Genomic DNA, 20,179 nt, shown 5'->3' on the forward strand with positions numbered 1-20,179 from the left:
GGAAAGGAAGGCTTTGATTTAACCTTGTCACAATGGAAGGCAGCTTTAAACTGCAATATCAATGGTTGTCTGATAGCAGACAATCTCAACTGCAGTGCAATGAGGAAAAAAATGGACTTAGCATTTAAAAAACATGCATATTGACTAATTCAATTGTTTGTAGGTCTAAATTGTTGTGTTGCTGCAATGTGGTAGTAATTGGATTTAACAGTTCTAATTTAGGATAATTAAAATAAGATAAGAGAAGATGCATATAATATAAGACGCAGGAAATTAGATGCAAAGCATGAAAATAAGGAATACAGAACATTGCAGAGATCAGAAAATGCAGCAAAAGCAAATACAGATATCATATGATCGAACAGATAAGAAAATGCATTTCATGATTCGAATTAAAGGCCTAAAGCAAGAAACTTTGAAAGAGCAGAATCAAGATTATAAAGAGAATATAATAGATGATGTATATCAGAGATGATATGATCGAACAAATAAGAAAATACACTTCATAATGGTAATGAAGGACCAAAAGCAAGAAAGTTTGAAAGGGCAGAGTCAACATCATAAAAACAATGTAATAGATGGTGCAGATAACTGAACTACTTAGAATCTTAATACAATAGTTCGAAATAATGGTAATAGAATGCTACGAAATTTAATAGACATTTAAAAAGATTTAACTTAATATTGTATCTGTTTTGTTTTGGATAGGGTATAATCACACAGGATATGCATAGGCTGTTTTTTCCTACATGCATGAATTAAATGTTATTCTAGATGACATGCTACCTAGGGTTCATTGACAGTGACAATATAGTAGCATCATTCAAAATTATTGAATAATTTTCTGGATTTGTTACCAATGAACAAAAGTAAATTAATATATAAATTTCTGACTATGTATTTAATAATAGAAAATCAGAATGAGTGGAACAAGTTTTTGAACTAGTATCAACAAAATGTCCAATTTCAACATGGATTGCGATAAAAGCATAACATGAATGCAAAAAGTGTGAGGGACAAAAATAACATTTAAATGTTACTAATATCTAAAGGGTAAGATAGATGATAACGTAATATGCAAGAAACCTAACACAATGGGCACAAATAAATGAAGCAGAAGCAGGGAAAATTGAATTAGGGCTTTGCCACAGGAAAGAAAGTTGAGTTAGACAATGATGGATTCAAAAGCAGGATTGTTCAATATGTCTGTCATAAATTGGAATTCGAAAACTTAAGAAAACATAGATGGAAAGATGTTGAATTTTGGTTCGGGATATGGATGAAAAATGTAACCAAATGCAAGAGAAAAATCAGGAAATGAATGAACATGCAGTCAGGTTTGGGTTTAGGCTTACCTTGCTTGAAGCGGTGGATGAAGCGGGAGACATGGTGGTAGTCGCTTTGAGAGAAAAATTTCGTTAGAGTTGAAATGAAGGTGGCAGAGAAATGAACCGTGGTCTGATAATGTAAAGTAGTGGGTGATGGAAGGGTCATTGCTTTTCGGGGGGGGGGGGGGGGGGGTAAATGACGGCAAGATTGAATGTTCCGTTCAAAGATTGGATGTGAATTGACAAAATGATAAGTATGAAAGACTGTGGTGGTGGAGGCAGGTGAAGAGGTATTTTTATTGCTGAATATAACAAAAAGTAAGTTAATTTTTTGTATTGTTATAAATACAATTTGCATCATCAGATGAATGACCTGTCTAATGCTGAAGTCGATAATGATTTGGCATAGATAATATTTTGCAAGACCAATTGATTATCTAAGAAAAGATAAATGGTTCTACTAAAAGAATAATAATAAGTGTATCATGTTAGGAAAACAGGCAGAGTAACATATAGAATTCATTTGTTGAATGGTAGCATTTAAATTGAGATAAGCATTTTATTTTCTTTCGTGCAATTCATGAAAGAAATGGTTAATTTGGAGTTTATGAAAAGGGATGAAAATTTAAAATGCAGCAAATAAGAAAATGCACTACATAAAGGAAGACTGATTTGTTAAAATTAATGAATTATAGATTGACTCATTTGATGATGTTTTAACTGTATATCAGAGATCATATGAGTAAGAAGCAAATTCAGTTATGGTTATAATTAAATTTGTAATCAGAAATAAATTGGATTTACCTTCTAATATTTGTAAAGACCTCTTTGAAAACCACATTCGTGGTTGAAGTCATTTTTTTTTGTCCTGATCATGTATTAAAATTCAAAGTCCTTTCTTTGACTTGACTCTTGATAATGCAACATATAGTTGGCCATGTGAAAAAACTGGTTTTGGCAAGTAAAGTCCAACTGAAGATAGTGATTGTCCTTGGGATTTATTAATTGTCATAGCATAAGAAAGCATTATCGGAAATTGTCTCCTCAATAACTTAAAAGGCCATGGTGATTGTGAAGGCGACATAGACATTCGTGGGATATAAACATGATCTCCGATATTTGTCCCAGAAATTATACCAGCTGCAATAACATGCTTTGCTAGTCTTGTGATAATTAACCTAGTACCGTTACACAACCCTTGAGTTTGGTCTAAGTTCCTTAATAACATTATTGGTGTTCCAATCTTGAGTTTGAGACAGTGATTGGGTAAGCCAGATGTTGTCAATGAATTCAGAAATTCAGTTGTCAGTGAGCCGAAATGACAACTTTCAATGGTTTCGGATTTGTCAACTGAATCAGAGCTTAGATATTCCATTTGTTCACCTATCAATATTTTAGACATAAAAAGCAAATTCATCAACCAAAAATGTAAAATCCAGGAAAGTTGATTAAAGATGAAAAACAAAATAAGATAATCTACTATATGATTACCCGGTATCATTGTAAGCATATAATCATTAACTTGTTGCACTGTTTCATTTGTGGAAGCTAATATTGCTCTGGTTTAGAAGTATTCAGGATCATTGTGATGATGAGATAGATTTGGAAATGTAGAGCTAATTATACTATGAATAGGATCATTATATTCTGTGATTAATAGTTCCTGTGGAATTTCAATAGTAGCATAGCCATCATTTTCATCTCCAATAATACCATCACCAATATCTATAATCCACTGTGCAAAAGCTGTAGTTTCTTCTTGATCTGTTGCTTGCATGTTGTTTTGTAAACGCATGTTTTTTGTCAGTCTCAAGATCTGACAGTGATCTCATAGATAAGAGGAATTAATTGTTGCGTTAACAATATCAGAGCGGCTGCCTCTTGGAATGACTGGCAGGATCTGCTGGAAATCTCCACCAAAGACCATGACTTTACCTCCAAAGATTGTATTGTCCTTTGAGTTGTATTTGATGATATCTCTAAGATTGTGATCAAGTGCCTCAAAACAGAATTAGTGAGCCATGGGTGCTTCATCCCAAATGATTAGACTTGTCTGATTTAATAGCTCAGCTAATTGAGTTCCTTGATGGATATTGCAAGTTGAGTCTTCAAAAATTGGAATTGGAATTTTAAATTTTGAATGTGCAGTTCTACTTCCAGGCAATAGCAGAGAAGCTATGCCGCTAGAGGCCACCATTATTACAATTTTATTGTCAGCTCTCAGTGAACTTGCAAGTGTTTTCCAAATGTATGTTTTTCCTGTACCTCCATATCCATAGAGAAAAAACATACCACCTTCATCTTTATTAACAGCTTCAACAATCTGGTTGTAAATTGAAGCTTGTTCATCTGAAATCATCGATATGTGGTGTTAGATTTAAAGATAAATGAATGAAGTTAAAATACTAATTTATAGATGAGAAAAGCTAAGAAGGAAATGCACATAATAATTTTCAGAGGGGTAAATTGCTCTTTACTTAATGTACCTGTCATGTGAGAAAATAGATGTTCAAACTCTGATCTAAGTTCTTCATTGTTGTAGTTCAGTTCAGCTAATATAAGGCTATTATCTAGATAAGCTGGACAATTCGCATCCTCTGGATATGGCATTGAAGGATAGTCTCTTAGCGATCTTTGATTTGCTTGCAGCAGTTGTTCAATTTCAAGCAAGACCAAATTTTGAAGAGTTCTATCATCAAGTTGCAATGCTAATACACAAAAGAGAAAAAAGTCAAATTATGTGTCGTATCAATATTGATTTGTATGATGGGAAATTAGCACAAACCTGGACTTGTTGATGATTTTTTATAATTATAGACAATGTCATCAGCCATCCAATGCCAAGTTTGGTCCCAAACTTGTTCAGGTTTGCTCATTGTTGCAGTTAAAAGTAACAACACAAATAGCTTTCTTATATAATGTGCTGAACCCCAGTCTTTTGCTTCTTTGATTGCCTCAATAAATTCTTTATCATCTTGTAAAAATCTCATAGCAAAACATGCTTCTTTATATGTAGAATACTGAACATTATCAACTTTTCTTAAATCCTCAAATGAGGTAGGTCCTTTACAAACAGTAAGCATCATTCTCAAATAAAATAATTCCCCTGTAATTGGTGGAACCCATAGTAATCTGCCAATGGTATAGCCTTTCTTCCTAAGGTGCCAACATCTTTTCTTCTGATTGTATACAAACTTAGAAACAAATTCTGCATAAGTAAGATTTCTCCCTTCAACAGAATTTTGGTTGGTGTTCATCCATGAAATAAACTTTGAATAAGAGATACTTGGCTTAGACAATACATCATCAATATCATCATGGTCTTCATAGAGAACACTATGTTGGCCTGGAAGATGGAAGTGTAATCTTTCAACAGCAGGTTTTCTGCCATGTATTGGAAATCCAAAGATTCTCCAAGTAGATTCACAGGGACATATGTATCTGTTAGGAAGATAGAATTAGTTGTTATAACAATGATGATCAGATAAATTAGAGATCAAGTTTTAACAATACCTGCAATCTAGATATTCTTTAATCTCATCATTATGGGTGCCACCATTCTCAGTTTGATCGTTATCTTCATCAATCAAAACAGCAGTCACTCTATCATATCCCTTGTTGACGTACTTAAATAAATATTTGATAGAAGTGTTTTGGTTACACCATTCAATATTGATATGCGCTTGGTATTTTCTGAGCAATCTTGGATTGTAAGGTACAATATACCTGTTATCAACTATAACACCATTTTTCTCAATTGCATTACCGTTGTTTCTTCTATGATAGACTGGAAAACCATTAGCATCTAAAACAGTATGCGACTGGAACATTTTAGGATAGAAACGACTACACTTGCCTTTTTTCATGCATGGAGATCCAGGATTCAGACTTCCACATGGACCATGAACCATATGGTTTTTTACTAATGAATACAGTTCTCGATCATCTTGCCGTGAAGGTATCTCTGCTGATATAATTTGATCAGTTTCATCTGAGGATGGGTATTTGTTATCAGGATGTAAAAAAAGCAACAAATGGACATGAGGTAGGCCTCGTTTTTGAAATTCTATTGTATACATATCTGCAATTTATTAGTAAGTCTGTTAATAGAAAATAATTAAAGTTATTAGATATGATTGTGTGATTAATATTGGCAGTGTAAAATAACAATGTCACACATAATATAAATTCAACAAACTTAGAATCAACTTACATGCAATAACTTTGCCTAGCATGTGATTCTTTGTCAGGTCCATAAGCATTTGTTCATACTTTAGTTTGAAGACTCTCGAGATTAGGTCTAGCCTATCTGCTGCTTTCAGATTCAACGGATTCAGGAATCTATGGATTTCAGGCCAGTTTGGATTGCAGGTTAAAGTAATTAACAGATTTGGGAAGCCCACATGGCTACATATGGCCATACCATCAAAATAAAGTTGATCCATATAGCGCGGATTGCCAACAAAAGTTGAAGGCAAAATGACTCTTTTACCTTTATTTAGGCCTCTCCTACTTCCATCATCCAATGACTGTTGTAAGCTACAAAACTTGTCAACTCGAAGTTTTTTTTGGTTGTTTCTGATGTAAGAAAGCCTTTCTGACTCAACCATAGTATAGCCGTCAACAACAAATTGTTGGAATAGTCTCCTAGAATTCAACAAAGTCATAGATTCATTTGATCTGCATTGTAGCCTATAAGAAAACCACTCCCTCATTGTAAGACGATTTCTTTTCCTTTTCTTATCATCTGATCGACTGCTATGTAGAATATCAGGTCTATATCCATCTTCCCCGTAAGGAAATAAGAGAGGGTATTGTAGAGCTAGATAGCTAGAATGTAATTCATGGATCCTTTATAGTTGTCCATGCTGAGTTTCAATAATAATATCTCTTTTTGAATTTGCATCAAAATTGCCTACTATTAGTGCTGCAACTTCAAGAATAGTAGGCACATTATAAGTACGACCATCTTTCTCACGATTAACAATCAATTTCAACTTGATATTATTCACTTGAACATCTTGTAATCTATCTCTGGCCATCCTGAAAGTTTTTGCATGCACGTTGTATTCATCTAGCATCTCACTAAGTTGTGAAACAATGTGTTCTTGAATTTGATTATGTGGACTGCTGACCAAAATAAACAATTATATATACGATGATTGGAAGATTAGTAATACAGAATAAACAATTGAATCCTGTTTAAATGTAAGATTGTTGATCAATGTTGTGCATTTATAATAATAATAATGAAAGACTAACTACCTTATTGCATTAATCCTATTCTGCACTTCATTTTCTGTGTCAAAGATATACAATTGTGCAAATTTTGGTTCTTTCCCAGGCATCGGTAACATACTACCTATTCTATGACATGGTTGACCTTGAATTCTTATTGTAGGAGGTCCTCTTGAATGATTAATTGATTTGTCAAACTTAATACCAGCAGAAGTAAAGGCAAACATCATGTTATATGTCCTTATGTTCTGTTGGTAATTTTTACTATCAGATGTACCATGATCATACAAAAGTTGGTAGAGATATTTAGGTGGATTCTGTAACAATGGAAGTTCAACCTTGCCATTTCCACAACATAAACTGAATCTTGGATTTGTAGTTCTTTTATCTTTTGAGACTCTTTCATCATATCACATGTTTGCATTACAATGACTACTGCATGAGCTGATCACCAAGATCAGAATATCCTGAAATAATTTAATGATATATGGAAAAGTGAAGTTGGTCATTGAAAATGTTTTAGGAAAACATGTAAATTGAAACACGATAAACAAAAGCAGTTTTGTAGAGTGAAAGATATTCGACAGTGAGCTAATAACATAGTGTTTATGAATATTAATCGTTACCTTCTCTATTAATTGCGGGCTCATTAGCTGAGGACATATAATTTTGGTTCTCAGGTGAAGAAACTGAAATAGCCCATGAAAATTGCATTTAGATTAGATTATAGCATTATAATGTTGAGAATTAATTTGATAAAGTCTATTTTAATTGGTACCTTGTGTTGATTCAGATCCTCTGATGAATCACGAATATTGACTAAAAAAGTGAATTGAATCTAAGTTTAGTGGAATTTATTTAATGTGGAATGGATTCACATAATATTGAATGTACCTTACAGTTTGCTTGTCCTTGTGTGAAAAAAATTATGGATATTGTATTACTAAATCAACAAACTAATTAAAATTATTAACTGTAATTTGGAACATAATATTTTGAATTGCTTACAATCAATATTTTGAGCCTGATCATTAACTTTGTGCTGCCTGATACCTTTATTCTTTATCCTGGCTTGTGCCGTATCACGATGATTTGCATGCTCATGGTTATCCATGTTCTTGATGGTTGTTGTTAATCTTGACTGAGTTATAAAATTTTCACTGACTTCTTGTTTTAATATATTACAATACATGCAAAATTAAAATTGCAAAAGTCCATGGACATGCAGAAAAGGAATGCTATTCCACTCGGACCAATACATAACTTGACTTGTTGACTAAAATTATCAATGTTGACACCTGGTTAAATGGATCATACTTTGATAAAAATGATTAGACATGCATGTATAGCCATGATTATAGTGATGGTTTTGACAACCACATTAAAACTTGAAAAGTAAGTAATCAAAAGTAAGCATAAGGAAAAACACTAAAATTATGAATGCTGACAGCTAATTAAATGCACTAAAATGATTAGACTTGCATTTATAACCATTATTATACCTATGCTTTGGCGCCATCGATAAGAAATATGATATCGAAAATGTTATGCATGGCAGAATTAGGATGTCAAGCTAAAGAGAAATTGTTTTTTTACTTGTCTTATTAATTGTACATCATATTGAGACATATGATGAAAGATGGAGTAAATTTATCAAACATCCGATTATGCATTTGTGAAAGCAAAATCAAGCAAAAAATGCTATCTAAAATAACAAATCATGCTAAATGATGATTGATAATAAATAAACACTTAATTACATATCATTGATGATCCAAGATCATGTTTCTCAAGACTCCAAAGATGATACTTTTGTCTTGGTGTGTATATTCTGTTGTTAGAAAATTAATCAGATATGAATGTTGATTTAGTTGTGCTAGTGATCAATATTTCCTGAGCATCATTTCTAACATTTTAATTTTTTTCCCGTGAATACTTTGTGCTCAGACAATTAAGGATGCACAACATAAAATCAGATGAATTAATCAGATATTAATGGTGATTTAGTTGTGCTAGTGATCAATATTTCGTGGTAATTATTTCTAATATTTTAATTTGTTTCCCATGAATACTTTCTGCTCAGACAATTAAAGATGCACACCTTAAAATCAGATGCTTTAATGGCCGGTTAAAACTTTAATTGAATTTTAACTTATCATCATTGTGAAGAACATGTTTTCTGAACTTTCTGTCTGACAATCTCTAATTTGTATTTTCAAATCTTACTTGTTCTATCTCTCACGATATATTTCAATTCATAACATTTGCATAGCTCGATTTCTTTAAAGATGGCTTTATAACCATTAATATAAGCATGGTCTGTCGATAGTTATTTTAACAATTGAACAAATAAGGATTTTGAAATATAGTGCAATAGTTAAGGTGACATCGGATAAGCCACAAAACTAAAATGCCATGATACTCACATAGAAAATAAGATTAAAATTTAAACAAAAGTTCTAATCAGAGTTCAAAAGCAACACCACCACAACAGAAATAAGGTAGAAGCCAATGTACAATATACAAATACCAAGGGGGCAAAAATTGTTCAACACAACTTGGAAACAACCAAATGCACTAAATTCAGGCATGTTTCTTTAATTGGTTGGATGAAAGTTATGCAGGTGAAATTTGAGAGGTCCCTGGTTCATCATCACAATCCTGAAATGCCTGCCGCTTTGTAGGCGTCAAGGGGAGTCTAAGTAGGGGATCATGATCTGCTGTCACAGAGAGGGATTGCTAGATAAAACAAATGGCAATCAATAAGTTGGATGCTAAGTTGAAAGTCATGAAGTGTCAAAATGCAAGAATTGCAAGGAAGATCATATTTAAAAATGAGAGCAGTCATCAAAACTCACAGATTCATGTTGAGCAGAAGATTGGAACCAGAAACCGGGATATCCATTTTTGAAGATGTCTGAATAAGACATACATTGAAGATAACACAACCCATGGAAAACAAATAAATTTGAATAGAATACATACTTTTCACAATAGTTAATGTCAAATAATTTGCATTGAACATTACCTCAGCATTAGCTAGCATATCCATTACAGCATTTATCAAGCTCGAGTCAGCTGAACACTTCAAAACAACAAAATTCCTGAACTTGGGTTGCACCTTTATCTTGAAAGCAAGTTCATGACCCAGCAGCTTATCAAGTGCTTGGGGTGAAACATTCAAATCAACATCACCATCCTTGTTCAAAGAGAATAATTGTATTACACCAACAAAAAATAACATATCAAACATAAACAGTTACGGTTGAATCCAAAAACACACTTCAATTTTAAGCTTATTAACTGCATCAGCTGATTGGCCAATTAATTCACTGCATTCACGGTCCCAAAGCAGGAATTTTGTGCTTTCATTTCCCTGGTTGATCATCACCTCAAGCCTATACCTGCCACCATATGCACCAATAGTCAAAAAATGATGAAAGCATAAAAAATACACAACATTTTAAAAGATCACAATCACCTAAGCACAACTTCCTTATTGTATTTGTCGCATGCACATGTAAAGGGCGCCATCTTTGTATCACTTTTTTTATGGCACTGAATGCAAGCTGTATAACACCATGAATGATTGTCAAGAACAATCCTAGTAATTGTGCCAACAGTGACACAAACAATTTCCTGCATGAAACAACATAGACATCAAATAAAAAACTTCAGATAATGCACGACAAAGAATTAAAATCTATATAAGATCATTACTTCAGAGATGGTGTTAATCTCAACAATAGTCTTTGCCTCAGCCTTGCCAAAGAATGATTCTTTTGATGATAATTGGATAGAACCTGAAAGCTGTGTACTCCCTTCACCATGGGATTTAAAACCTGACCGGGCCTCAATGCCCAACTCTGCAAGCCTACAAATATACAATGAACAACAACAATAAGACAAAAAATAATCACCATATATTACATAACACATACAAAAAATACCGTTCATTGAATTCTTGAATCTCCATCACGGGCTGGTTAATAATTAACTTTGAAGCCTTGAAAGAATTGCTGATCGATGCAAGATAAGATCCTGAATCATTTAAAAAACAGAACCATAACATTAAATAGCATAAACAGAGAAATCAATAAATTCAAGATGAGGATATACCTTGCGCTTCCTTGATCCTACAATGGCTTAATAGAACTGTAATTGGGCCATCACCTTTATAATCATCTAAGAACTTCAAAAACTGTAAGCAATAATCATCCCACAAAGTGCAAGATAGCAAGAATCGAACTTCACCTCAAGTCCTTTAATTTGAAGACTACCCTTCTACCTTTTCCTGAAACTTGCCAAAAGGCAACCTCCTCCACAACACCAATAACATCTAAAGCAAGTAGAAAAATTAGGGAATGTTATTTAATTCCAAAAACAACAGAACTTTCAAAATAAACTCAATTGCAAAAATATAACTTAACATACCAACCAATAGTCCACGTTCAAACTGGCCAGCCACAACATCTGCAAATCCAGCAAACCTGTATTTTCTAAAAGGGATGTCCCCTAGAACACACTCCCTCACAACAGTAACCCCAATAAACACCAATTTAAATTGATGATCACACACTCTGTACTGACCATTGTTTTTTAGCACTTTAAAATTGTGCATGACATAAGTACAATTTTCTTTCAAGTCCATTTTTTTTACTTCAATTGGTCTTGTTTACAAACAGCGTGGATCTCATCACCCTGGATTGCATTAAGGTTACAACACAATGAACTGAACAATGAGTAATAAGTAATAAACCTACAAAAAAAACACAGAATTGAAGCATACATCGGAGTCCACAAACACCATTTCAGCTTGCTCATATTTGTTAGGCGTGCCAATAAACCATAGATCACTGATCCTCACACTGAGTTTAAGAGTTTCTTTTGAGCCATCAATGCTCTTTATCTTGTCTGGAGAACGTGCCATAACACTGCAAAAAAATATAACAAAGCCACCATCAAAACAGAAACACGATAAGCTAAGCAAAAATCCAAAACCTCGTTCAACACACAAAAATGAGAAGCTAACATGCATGTAAGAAAACACACATGAAAATAGCACCAGAACAGAACAGCAGAAGTACCACCAACCCTAAACCAAACATGCAAACCAAACATCGTCCAACACAACAAAATTAAAAAATAACATGCATGCAACAAAAACAAACATAAAAACACCACATAAACAAAAGCCAAAAACCCGAAAGGTAATATGCATGTAAGAAAAGAAAAGCCAGAAAACCATAAGCTAAATCGAATGTAACAAAACATACATCAAAATAGCATCAAACAGAACCCAAATTAAGCTGGTCTGTATCTGCGAAAATGAAAACAAAAAACGCGCAAACTGAAGAATGAAGATTGAAATGCAAGAAACCACGTAAAGAAGCAAAGGCCAGCACATGCACAACATGCAAAATAAAACACGTGTAAATGCCACAATTAGCAAAATTAAACACCTGTAAGCATCAGAAGAGTGGAAAATTAAGGACTTAAAGACCAAAAAACTAACAAAATGGATAACTGTCACAATCTTAAGCAGGGGTATTTTAGTAATTTCCAGAGGGTTCTCTTTTATAGATAGTATATAGATAGGACAGACTTTTATATGAAAGAATTGTACCTTAAGTACCATGGCCAATTTTTTTATTGTCAAAAGGAATTCATTTCTGGATGAGCTATAATTAACAACACAAGTAAGTTAAAGAACTACAAGTAATAAAATCACATCTATTGTTTCATTACCTATCACTACAATTAAAAACTAGGAACATTGATAGCACTAATACGATATATTTACTAAATAAATATAAAAAAAATTGTAGGCAAGGAAAAACAGGAAAATGATGAAATATATGCCTCAGCAACGAAAAATGAATCCAAGTAATTTAGGGCAAAAAGCCTAATAGAAAACACTTCAAAGACAAACAAATCAAACCATATGCTATCATCACTACAGGATCAAACAAAGAAAATAAAGCTAATCGCTACACTACAATGTGACTCCAGATTAAAAGGTTTATTTTTGCAGAGAAAAAAACACATAAAAGAAGGAGAAGTAATAAAGTCGCAGGCGTGTGAGAAAATGATGACTAGAAAAATATGAAAAAGGAAAGAGTGATGAGACGTGAGATATGTAAAGGAATGGACTGTTGATTCAGAGAGGGCTCCTCTTTCTAAAGTCTGAGAGCCACTGATTAGGAATGTGAATCCAATAAAATGTTACTTTTAAATTAATTTGATTCATTAAAAAAATTAATTTTGAAAAGGGGACACTACTCCTTATTCGTGGAATGTGCATCCAAGAATGTTTAAACTCTAGGAGGCCAACGTGATGGACGATTCTGTTGGAGGATGTTTGTGTGATATGTACAAGATAAGGGTGATGACAATTATACGATCCATTTCCTTCTTTTTGAGTGGGGAGGGCAATAGATTGTTTCCATTTTTTTGAGGGCTTCTGTTTAATGTAAGCATAGTCTGTTGGGTAGGAGTTCTTGGTTACTCCTTATTAATATTTATTGACTATAGAGTGTAATTGGATTAGTTGAAGTTACTCAACTTAGTGCGTGTTTGAATCTCATATCTAAATACAGTCTTTAAACAAGTTTCTACTTTTTTCTCGTTGGTAGTTTTCATACCAGTGGTTTATTTTTATATATATATATATATATATATATATATATATATATATATATATATATATATATATATATATATATATATATATATATATTACTGATAAAAAAATTAAAAAATAATTTTAATTTATAAAAGTAATTAATTGTATATGTAAAAATAAATTACCCCACCGTACTTCTACAAGTCAAAATGTTTATGCTTGTACTTGAAGCAGTAAAAATTAAAAAAACTAACCCGAACCCGCCCTCTTTTTGATTCACGCCGCTAAAAAATTGAAGTTACCGCCTCAATAACATCAAATCTTAATGATACAAGATGTTGTGTTTCTTATTACCTTTTATTTACATTACATATAATAAAATATGAAAAACTTAATAAATTAAGGAAAGGTATTGACGGTGGAGGTAGAATGGTAGTTGTTACAATTTATTCATTGTAAAGGAATCAAATGCCGGTGCAGGAAGGAGGTGCAAATTATTTTTTTTAGCTTGATTTAATTTTTACCAACAAGTCAACAACAATAAATCTTAGGATAATATTCAGCTTTCTTCAACAAGGAATAACAAAACACAAATGTTAGGATCATTCAAGACACAAAACATCACAAGACGAAAGGACATGAACAACAGTGAAGCATTTCCAAAAGCAGAAAACCCTAAACCAACAATAAGCCTTGATTAAACGGTGAAACAAACACTGAGAACGAAATAAAAGGAAGAAAAAAAAAATCAGAAAACAGCAAATGCAGCATGTGATCATCACAAAGAGCAACGAAAGCAAGAGAAAAAAGAGAAAAAAAAAACAAAGCGATATTCGTGAGGTAAGAAGAGTAGTAGGCTGTTTTAATTTCCTCAACAGAAGATGAGTGACAGAAGCATGCAGCAAGCACAAGCACAAGCACAAACCCTAAGAAGGCACAGAGTAAGGAGAGAGAAGAAAATGGAATGAAAATGATTTGAAGTGGGTTCTATTACTCGCTCTCTCTTCACTCTTCTCAGTTTTCATAATGGCAACAGCGAGACTGAGTGAGTGTGAATGAGTGAATCAGCACCGGTTCTTTTTATTATTTTTTATTTTTTAATAAAGAGTAACTTTGACCAATTCTTCCTTTTTTTTAATTAAGTAAATTTCATAAAACTTTACACTACTCCTTGATAATATCTATTTTTCCCCTCGCCTTCACCTCCTTTTTCCTGCTTTTACCCGGATGCTTTCCACTAAAACCAAATAAAAAATTCTCACACTAAAGTAAAAGCTCAAAACTTGGTACATATTACATAATACAGTCAGAAAACTAAAACTAGTTTAATTCTTCTTCTTTTTTTTTCTTAGAGTTGATAATACCTGATTCCGTGAGAGTAGAACTATTTTTTTTCCTTTTATTGTTCTTGTGATATTTTTGGAAATATTTATTTTAATATGTTAAAATAATTATTTTAATATGAGAAAAAAGTGAGAATAATTTATGTTGTTGAACCTCTCATAAACTTTCTTAAAATAATTATTTTAATATGTGTTTGTTTTATGGAATTTTACCTACACTATTTATTTATAGATAGAAACTTTTTAAACTTTATCTATACCAATGGACTGTAGATATAAGTTTTATAAGATTTTACTAACACCAAGTAATCGTAGGTATACGTTTTTTAAAATTTTACCAATACTAAACATTTATAAGTAGAAGTTATTTTGAGATTTACCTACACCAAATAATAGTAAGTACAAATATTTAAATTTTACCCATAACAAACAATTATAGGTAGAAGTATTTTTTGACTTTTACCTACGGTAATTTATACTTGTAGGCTAAAGCCTCAGTAGATATATGTCATTTTTCTTGTTGTGTGAATTAATTTTTTTTTTGTTTCAATTTTTGTTGTATCTATGTTTATATAAGGTGTGGATATTGATTTTCTTGTGAAAGAGACAATTCTTTGTTTGCATGTATGCTTTGGTTTGTTGATGAAATTGGGTTCGGTTTTCCTTTTCCCTTGCTGAGCTTGAATTATATACAAGGAATTACTTCTTTGGCTATGAAAGTAATATAATTGTTCTTTGTTTTTCCCACACACTTACAATGTTAGCCATGCAATATTCATGTTTTTTTAAAGTTAAATGTTTCACTACTAGAAAATAAGCTTTTAACATTTGTTGTTTTCGACTTTCAACATTCATTTTTAACCAATGTTGAAACTATCGATGTTAACATACACTACACAACATCGATTTTAAAGAAAACCAATGTCTTATAATAAGCAATAAACCAAAAAAAATTTAAAATATGCAAAAAATAATATTGGTTTTTCTAAAAACTGATATTGTGGTGCATAAATCAACATTAGTTTTTAGAAAAACCAATATTGTAATGCACCATACAAATCCATTTTGGCATAACCGATATTGTTTTGCTATTATGCAACATCGGTTTTTCTAAAAGTCTATGTTGTATGGTGCATTACAACATCGGTTCTTCCAAAGCTGATGTTATTTTTGCATTTTTTTTAATATGTTGTTTGTTTTGTTAATTAACCCAAACCTATAAATTAAAAATACAACAAACTATGTATATCAAAACAAAAGAACTACTCTTGACACTAGGTTCGCTAGCCTTCATGAAACATTAGTTTATTGGTTCTAAGTTCTAACTACCACTACTAGAAAATTTGTCCAAACTTATACTAGGGCAAATAACTGACCACACATTAAGAGCAATTCAGTCAAAAGTCTTTCCATTAAAAAGTAATACAATTAGTGCTTGCTTATGTTATGGGAATAGCTATCAGTGTTGAGTATGATCGTAATCTTCCACAAGTAGTTGGAATTTGATGACAATGAAGGCATTCTAGCAGGATTTGAAGCACTAAACTACTTCAATCCTTAGGTAGCATTTTACGTGTAGACCAAAAGGAACAAGATGAAATCCCATAGAAAAATTCTGTTCAATATTCCCTGATTTCACTCTCATTAGTAGAATCGTGATGTACTACATTTTAATCTCATGTCCTATGCTGTTCTAGTTTTAAATCAAACCTATATCAGAACTTCATATCATGTAGTGTCCCATTCCAACATAATGTTAGCCTACAAGTGAAACAAACAAAGGAAACTCAAAGTAAAATGAAATATTTACTTGGCTTTGTCGTTGTTCTAGACACAACTTTTCTAAATTTTCCATGTCATACTCCCTATTTTCCAAATGCCTTTTGTAACACCCTGAAATATTACTAATTATAAATCGATGTTTAATTGTATATATTTGACTACATGGTTGACTTGAATGAGTTGAGGTATGTCTTGAATTAGTCATGTGTGAATTTCTTGATATGGATGTTGAGTTATGTAAAGTTTTATTGAGCTAAGTTGAAATTATGAGATTTCAAATTTTACCTAAACCTATTTAAGTAAAATTGCGATCCCAGATTCATTAACCGTTGGATCATCTTCAAAATTTTTGCTGGATCTTCCTAAGACAATTTTTCAACGACTGACCGTTGGGATTTTGAAAATAACAACTTTTTATGTCTCTCTAAGCGCGAGGGGCGCGCTAAGCACAATTTGAACCCAAGAGGGAATTGCGCTGAGCGAGCATTAGCCCCCTGAGCGAGAATTAGCATATAGGGAGTTGCGCTTAGCATGAATTGTCGCGCTAAGCGCGAAAAGTGGAATTCCACTTAGTGAGACGAGCTCTCTAAGCGAGATCTGCAGATTATAAATACGTTTTTCAGCGTGAAAAACACGATTTTTCCCCTCTCTTCCTCTCCAAATGCCACCCAAATCCTAACACCTCCTTCTTCACCACCCATGACCACTGATGGCCACCACGAGCTACCGTTGCTTGCCGTTGAACCTCCACACCAAGAAGAACGTTGTAATCGGTGGAGAAAATTTCCCCAATCCTTCATTTTGTACCTTCTCTGAGATAATCTTGACTTCTATGCCTTTCTCCTAGTTAGTTTGAGTTTCTCTTAGTATCTCTTGTGTTTTGGGTTGTAACGACCCGCCTCGTCGCTACGATATCATCACTCTAAATTGCAAGAAATTTTAATTTTTTTTAAATGAAAACTCTGTTAATTTGCTTATGAAAAATGAAAGTAAATTTTTTTTTCGATATACATTCACCAAATGATGCATCATTACTTAAGTAAATACACACACACACACACACACACACACACACACACATATATAGGTATAGTAACCTAGTACACAACATTCACATAATGGAAAATAAATTTGTTTATACATATAATTAAATTTGTGATTTATATCTTCAAATCAACAAAAAGAATTACGAAACCAGCTATGGAGGAGTTGATAAAAAAATACAACTCTCTCCCAAAATAATCCTAACGTCATCGCATCGGCTCGGTGGCTCCACAAAAGAATCTCACTTTTCGTCCACTATTGCTGTCGTTCTACTCCCACGAACAAAGGTTCACGATCATCACAGGTACCAACCACACGGTACAAAAATTATGAGGGGTGAGTTTATTATAAAAGAAATTAATATGATGCATGCACTTGACCTCAACTCTCATATGCAATGTGGTACCATCTCCAAGGAAATAGCCTAAGCGTGTCCACGACACTCTCACTTAGGAAAACTAGGCAGTAAGTATCGAGGTCACCCTGTCATGCACATGCAACTCCCTCCCTCACGGTGATCAGCCTGAGTCTCAAGGGAGTTCCAAACCGAGTGACATGCCCCCTAGTACAAGTATTCCTCCTTAAGAGAAACTACAAGTACTTACAGACAAAGTTTATACTATTTCCATGTCATATGAAGTATGAAATATGGGCACCATCAAATGCACTGACCGTGGATAATTAAAGATTCTAAGCCATCCCCCTCCAAAGATGCTTAAAACTCTTTAACCACTCTGTTAAGGTCACTACACCCCCCATGAACATACACAATATACAACATATGAAACATGGGCACCATCAAATGCACTGACCGTGGATAATTAAAGATTCTAAACCATCCCCCTCCAGATATGCTTAAAACTCTTTAACCACTCTATTTCCCCCACCAGGGACATCTAACAAGGTCATTGCACCCCCCCATGAACACACACATCACACAACGTATGAAACATGGGCACCATCAAATGCACTGACCGTGGATAATTAAAGATTCTAAGCCATCTCCCTCTAGAGATGCTTAAAACTCTTTAACCACTCTATTTCCCCCACCAAAGACATCCAACAAGGTCACTGCACCCCCCCATGAACATACACATCACACAACGCATGAAACATGAGCACCATTAATGCACTAACCGTGGATAATTAAAGATTCTAAGCCATCCCCCTCCAGAGATGCTTAAAACTCTTTAACCACTCTATTTCTCCCACCAGGGACATCCAACAAGGTCAATGCACCCCCCATGTACACACATAACATACATCATCATAGTGCATTTTCAACATTATCAACATTTCATCTCAATATCACTCTCAACATCAACATCATCTCATCTCAATGACATTATCAACAACAACAACATCATCTCATATTAACATAATCATCAATAACAACATCAACTCATATTGACATAATCATCAATAACAACATCATTTCATGTCAATATCATCACAAACACCAACCTCACCTTATATCAATTAATGTCATCAATAGCAACATCAACAGTAAGTCACATTCCGCATATACATACATCTATAGTTCATGCCTGAGATTCACACTTCTCAGGTCTTCAGACCACACAAGTCTAATAGTAATGTTATTAATCAATAATAGTATATCGCATCCCATTAGTCAAAAACATTGTTTTCTTGAAAACCAGCATGCAACAGGGACAAGCATACATCCCCATAGTTAGGTTCCCTGACCCCAACTATGACATTAAAAGTTGTAAACTATAATAAACTCCCCTCACCTATTGTGAGCTCTCCTTCAGTTACTGGTGGTGAAGAAGGAGGTGTTAGGGTTTGGGTGGCATTTTGGAGAAGAGGAGAGTGAAAAATTGTGTTTTTCACGATGAGGAACGTATTTATAATTTGTAAATATCGCTTAGTGAGCTCGTCTCGCTAAGCGGGAGTCCACTTTTCTTGCTTAGCGTGCAAATTCTCGCTTAGCGCAACTTTCTTTGCACTATGGCTCGCTCAACGGGCCAATTCTCGCTCAGCGTAATTCCCTCTCGGGTTGGAATTGCGCTTAGCGCGCCCTTCGCACTTAGTGACACATCAAAACTTGTTATTTTCAAAATCTCAATGGTCAGACTGTGAAAAAATGTCTTAGGAAGCTCCAAAAAAATTTGAAGACGATCCAACGGTTAACGAATCTGAGATCTTGATTTTACTGGAATAGGTTTAGGTAAAATTTAAAATCTCATAATTTCAAATTAGCTCAACAAAACCCCCACATAACTCAACATCCACATCAAGAAATTCACACATGACTAATTCAAGCCATACCTCCACTCATTCAAGTCAACCATATAGTCAAATAACACAATAAATACAATTAAACATCGATTTATAAATAGTAATATTTCAGGGTGTTACATGGGTACTGTAATAGGGTGTTTTTACACTTCCTTTGAAAAACCCTTGAAACTGAGACATTGTAAAAGTTATCTTTTAATAACCTTGATGTTATTTTTGTGACCTTTGCTGAACCCCAGTCACGTTGGCGTGAGCAGAATTTCAAAATGATGTCTCCTTTTAGTAGAATCCGAAACACCCCTCAGCCCATTATGTTTTGACAGAGGTATTTGACTCCAAATATTGTTATTAACCTTGTTTTTGAAATCTATACTAAATTTCCTTCAATTTGGTATATAGAACCATGCGTTTGGACTGACGAGCTTGAACAAGAGGGACCTTTGAGCGATGCAAAGAGGAACTGATGGGGAGCTCACAATAGGTGAGGGGAGTTTATTATCATTTACAGCTTTTAATACCATAGTTGAGGTAAGGGAACCTAACTATGGGGATGTATG

The 20,179-nt window shown here is 33.6% G+C and overlaps 1 pseudogene; it reads right to left on the reverse strand.

The window, feature by feature from the left end:
- Positions 1-2,128: 2,128 nt before the first annotated feature.
- On the reverse strand, positions 2,129-17,017 carry LOC100790823 (uncharacterized; annotated as a pseudogene).
- Between the last annotated feature and the right edge of the window lie 3,162 nt (positions 17,018-20,179).

The sequence above is a fragment of the Glycine max genome, chromosome 15, assembly GCF_000004515.6.
Source record: "Glycine max cultivar Williams 82 chromosome 15, Glycine_max_v4.0, whole genome shotgun sequence".
Taxonomy (NCBI): Eukaryota; Viridiplantae; Streptophyta; class Magnoliopsida; order Fabales; family Fabaceae; genus Glycine; species Glycine max.